This window comes from Coenobita brevimanus, chromosome 92, assembly GCF_032717465.1.
Source record: "Coenobita brevimanus isolate Jiangsu-jjx chromosome 92, ASM3271746v2, whole genome shotgun sequence".
In the NCBI taxonomy this organism is placed as follows: Eukaryota; Metazoa; Arthropoda; class Malacostraca; order Decapoda; family Coenobitidae; genus Coenobita; species Coenobita brevimanus.
Window position 1 is genome coordinate 11,154,783 of NC_137045.1, and position 6,072 is coordinate 11,160,854.

Consider the following 6,072-nt stretch of genomic DNA (forward strand, 5'->3'; position numbering starts at 1 on the left):
CAAGTCCCTTAGTTGAAATGCATTATGTATTATAATTTTGAATCTCCCGAAATCCACAATATAGTACGGAAATAAAAGGTTGGACAACATGGCCTGCCAAGTAAAAACAAATGAATATCTCTTCAAATGTTCGTATGTTTCACTTACGCATACACATACCGTGTACAAGTACTTATACGTATGAGTACAGTACTGTACAGTACAAAAAAAATGCATTAATGAACGTTCATTACAGGTTGGAGGAGGAAATGCCCATTTGGATAGGCAGTCACAGTGTCTATTATTTACCTAATAATACATAAAATTACTGCTAAATATAGAATTTTTTTACATATAAAAAATAGAAACCTCGTCCGGTGCCGAAGTGCACTTGTTCCCGAAAGAACATGTAAACATTGCAACACATTATGCACTGTTCCAGTTGTTTCGGCTGTCTCCCAAACAACAATTTCTTTTGCCTTTAGCAGGATTTCTTCTGGTTTCAGTTAAGCTCAGCAGTCTTCCTTACACGTGGGTCGTGCATTGATTCATCAGAATAACAGTACCGTCTGTGAATCAGGCTGTGATCTGTTGCAGAGAAACTCGTGTGGGAGCTTCTTTAAGGACGAAGGAAATAACAAAAGGTAATCAAATGAACGTAAAAATATTGCAGACTCCAAATATGGATAGTGAATAGGACGTATGACCATATTACGGTGTGGAGTACATAATTTATTGTGCTGAATGGACAGATTTTGTTTGTGTTTTGTTTTTAACATTTTGTTTTCCCGTTTCAGTACCTCTGCATATTTTATGAGTATTCTTTATAGACTGAGAAAGTGTCAAATACCTGCATGTAAGTTAATGGTATGTTAGTGCAGGGGCTGACTTACATATTAAAAAGAGGTACGGTAGTTCTCTGTCAGACAGGCACAGTAATTCCACCCATAATAAACATGATCTCAAGTAATTTTGGTACATATGCAACACAGGAAGTTAAATGTTGAATTGTGAATGCAAAAAGTGATAAAAAAAAAGTTAGGGTATATATTTAAGTGGCCAGGTTGCCCACAGCAGTGTTTGCCTATAATCTCTCTGATTGGCCGTGTTATGTACCAACCACCACTCCAACTGGACTTGTCAGTGTATCCCATGTCAAGACTATGGGAAACTTAATGATTTAACTGAACCTAACCTAACGAAACCAAACCTAATCCAACCTATCTTCACTTGTGTTTGACAGCGAACATTTGAATTTAAAAATGTGCCAGACATTGGTGGAATACTTACACATTCTAGATCTTCATTTACAGCTTTCAGAGGTAGGTTTACAAAAACGCCCAGTAGCTGTGGTAATCCAGGAATAATAGCAAATAACCTGTGAAAGACTCATTTCAATAGAAAATATGGAAAGGCTGTGCCCATTTGACAAAGCATTAATTTTCTGACCACTACTTGGTGGTGGCCAGAGTTAAAGTTCAAGTAAGATGGAGGAATAGAAGAAGGGAAAGACGAGAGGAAGGAGTAGTTGCAAGGAGAGTGGAAAGGTTACAAGAGGATGAGAAAAAGGCAGAGTATAAGAGAGAAGTGGAGGAACGATTGGGCAAATATGAGTTGGAGCAGGTGGGGGACGTGGAAGGTGTGTGTAGAATATTTACAGAAGAAATATGTGCAGCATGTGATGTGGTGTGTGGAAGGAAGAGAAGACGGAGGGGGGTGCAAGGAACAGCGTGGTGGACTGAAGAGTTGAAACGGGCTGTGGCACAAAAGAAGAAAGCATACAATGAATGGATGAGAAATAGGGGCGTGGAAGAAGTTGAGAGGCGGAAGAGAGAGTTATATGTAGAAAGAAAGAGAGAGGTGAAAAGATTAGTAAGAGAGAGTAAGAAGAGAGTGGATGAGGAATTTGGAAGGAATTTGAGTGTAAAGTGGAGGGACTGTAAGAAAATGTTCTGGAAAGAGGTGAAAAGAGTAAGACAGGGTGGAAGTGAAGTTAGCAGGGGAGTGAAAGATAAAAATGGTAGATTACTAGTGGAGAAGGGAGAAAAAGTGAGCAGATGGAGAGAACACTTTAAGGAATTGTTGAACGTGGAGGATAGAAGTAATGCGAGTTTAAGTGGCTGGGGAATGGCTGGAAGAAGGAGGGAGGTGAGAAGACAGGAAGAAATCAGTAGGATAGAAGTTGTGGAAGCAATGAAGAAAGTTAAATCAGGGAAAGCCCCAGGAATTGATGGAGTGTGTGGTGAAATGCTGAAGTATGGGGGAGAGATAGTAGTAGAATGGATGCGGAAGATGTGCAGATTGGCCTGGGAGGAAGGTAGAGTCCCGGAGGATTGGAAGTCAGGTATAATTATTCCCTTGTACAAAGGAAAAGGGGAAAAAGAAGTGTGTGGTAATCATAGGGGCATTTGTCTTCTTAGTATAATAGGAAAAGTATATGGTAGGATACTTATTGAGAGAGTTAGAGAAAGAACAGAGAAATTAGTTGGAGAAGAACAGGGAGGCTTTAGGAAGGGAAGAGGTTGTGTAGATCAGATATTCATTCTCAGATCTTTAGTGGAAAAGTTTCTAGAGAAGGGAAAGAAGTTGTATGCAGCTTTCATGGATTTGGAGAAAGCATATGACAGGGTGGATAGACTAGGATTATGGAAAGTGTTAAGAATATATGGAATAGTTGGGAAGTTGTTGAATGCTGTGAAGAGTATGTACGATGGTGCGAAGGCTGCAGTGCGTGTGGATGGTGAACTAAGTGAATTTTTCTCTTTGAAAGTTGGGTTGAAACAGGGATGTGTCATGTCTCCATGGTTGTTCAATCTGTACATGGGTGGGAGTAATAAAAAAGAGGTACAAGGTAGGGTAGTGGATGTTGGAGTGGCCCTGGTGAGAGAGGATAGTGTTTGGAAACTCCCTGTACTGTTGTTTGCAGATGATACTGTGTTGTTGAGTGAAGACGAAGGGGAGCTGCAAGGCTTGGTGGATGAGTTTGGGAGAGTGTGTAAGAAACGGAATCTAAAGGTGAATGTAGGGAAGAGTAAAGTGATGGTCTTTGAGAGAGGTGAAGTCAGTGAATGTACAGCGAGGTTGGATGGTGAGGAATTGGAAAATGTGAGTACGTTTAAGTACTTGGGTAATGTGATGAGTAAGGATGGAGGTTTGGAGGGTGAAGTGCTTGAAAGGGTACAGCAGAGAAGAAAGGTTGCTGGTTCTTTGAAAGCAGTGATAAGAAACAGGGAAGTGAGCATGGAAGTGAAAAAGTTACTACATGACAGTATTGTGATACCAACTCTAACGTACGGAAGTGAAGCTTGGACGTTGTTGGAAGGACACAAGTCAAGAGTGAGAGCCATGGAAATGAGTTATTTAAGAGGAGCCTGTGGAGTCACATGGAGAGACAGGCTGACGAATGAGGATATAAAGGAGCGTTGTGGTGTTGATGTGGATGTGATAGGAAGCGTTATGAGGAACACACTGAGGTGGTTTGGCCATGTGGAGAGGATGGAGGGCGAAAGACTGACGAAGAGAGTGTATGTGAGTGAGGTGGAGGGGGAAAGAGGGAGGGGGAGGCCGAGGATGAGATGGAGAGATGGGGTGGAGAGGTATATGAGAGAGGGGGGTGTGAGTTGGGAGCAGGGGAGTGAAATGGCGGGGGACAGGACGACTTGGAGGCGATTTGTTTGTGGCCACCCCAAACGGGATTGAGGCGTCTGGCAATAGATAGATAGATAGATAGATTAATTTTTAAAAATATATACGGTGTACTTCATGCAGTTCCTACATTGCTTGTAGTTACAAGACTAGAATGGAACTTCTGAATGTAGCTGTTGTAATGTGGTTGTTTGGTATCTGAAAATGTAGGAGAAATAATTAATTTTTTTCCTTAGTAAAGTATACTGTAATTATCATAGTGGTAGCTGTAAAAAGTTGCAGAAATGTGTAAGTTTGAAGCTGTTAATTACACAGTCTCATCATTGTTACACAGACCATGGCAGATGACCACCTACCCTGTCAGGTTTTCAGGTTAGTTCAGCCCCAGGGTCAGTTTAAAAAGTCTCCACTCATTTTATTTCTACCGACCTAATCTGGCCAAACAGTCTAGCCTAACCTAGCTTAATTTAACCTAACCTATTCTAGCTTAACCAGAACAACCTAAGGATGAATTGGTTTGGGTTCAAATCAAACTGTTGTCCCCAGTTGGCCACAACCTCCAGTACTATATAAACAAACTTAACTTTATGGTATTTGTCTACTTCCACAGAATTTGTGTCAAAATGAATTGCACAGTTATGAAAATCAATACTCATCATAAAATTGATTAATGGAAGCTGGTTAGTGGTAGGTGGTGGCAACCATCATCCACTCACTTCTTGTAGTGCTACCTACTTCTTCCTTAGCCTTTATCATTCTTTTTCTGTGCCTGCCCTCCTCTCTTCCTATTTCTCCCATTTTTCCTGTCACTTCTTATTGCTTTTCTTTCCTTTACAGGTGGCTTTACATTGAGTGACAAGCCAAATGGTTTCCTGTAAGCCAAGAAACCATTTACAGCACTGGGTGGTAACCATATAACCAAACGATAAGTGCTCCCTAAGTGTCGACAAGTGGGTGTGTGGAGGGTTAGTGCCCTTCCCTGTAAAACAAATAACTCAAAGTCAAGTGGCCATCCCTTATGGGATTATGGCATCTGGCAATAGATACTGTAGGTAGATTATGTGGGTGTTTGCACCCAAGTAAGAGCGAATGGAGATTTGAGTGAAGAGTTTTCTGTGAATGTTGGTGTGCATCAGGGGTCAGTTTTCGAGTCCCTTATTGTTTATCACATGACTTCAGAAATGGACTCTGATGGGAGATGTTGTATGCTGATGATTTGGTATTGACTGCAGAGAATGAAAGAGAGGTGGAAGAAAGATTTAGGAAGTGGAGAGGTGGTATGGGGCACAGGGGCTTAAGAGTAAGTACAGATAAAACAAAAGTTATGATGTCTAGAGTTGGTGATGGTACCTACAGTACTGTCAAAGAAGAGGGAGAGTGGCCATATGCAGTTTGCTGTAAGGGCGTGGGAAGTAATTTCATCTTATATAGTGTTTGTGATAAGTGTGTACTTAAGAGATGTAGTGGTATTAAAGGTAGACTGTGAGATAATGCTGATTTTATGCGTGCGGTGTGTCGGGGAAAGCAGGTGGAGATTGTCAGGTGTGAAAGGATTGAACTTGCTGATGAGTCTCTTGAGTGTGTGGAAGAGTTTTGTTATGTGGGAGACATGTTATGTGCTGGAGATGGGGCTGGAGCTAGCTCTCTGTTGCTAGGGTGAGGAGTGGTTGGAAGTTCTGGGAGTTGTTGCCTCTCCTGACATTGAGAAGGCTCTCCCTACGTGCTGAGGGATCATTGTATGCAACATGTGTTAGGAGTGTAATGTTGTGTGGTAGTGAGACCTGGGCAGTAAAGGAAGAGGATATTCACATGCTCAAACATACAGAAATGACAATGATTAGGTGGATGTGCAGTGCGTCCCTGCATGTGAGGCCTGGGGGGGGCTAGATTTACAATGGAGGAGTTGAGAAGTAGAATGAGACTGGAGTGTATTGGCATTGTGATGAGGAGAGGTAGATTGAGGTGATTTGGGCATGTGGAGAGGATGGGGGATGATAATTGGATGCAGAAAGTCAGAAACATTAATATTAGAAGTGGGGTTGCAAGGGGTAAACCAAAAAAGACCTGGGAGGAGGTCATTCAGTGTGACCTCATTGTTAAGGGACTGAACAGGGAGGCTGCCAGAGATTGAGCAGCATGGAGAACCACCTTTAGGTGACCAAGGCCGATGCATGCAAGCATTTTTGAGCCTTCAAAAACTAAACGAAAACTAAATGAAGCATTCCTAAATTTTTACCCACTATTAATCTGTACCTGTTTTTTGTTAGAGTTCAGTAGTTGGGTTTGCCAACATCAGGTTTTCCAAAGTCAATCAGTAGTTTTGGTTAGTGTCACAGCATTTGCATAAGTTAAATATTATCATTGTCATTAGCCACAAACAGTGAAAATATTATGATCTTTGCACATAAATTGTTTGAATAGGCGCAATGCTTTGCCTCAGGAATTGTT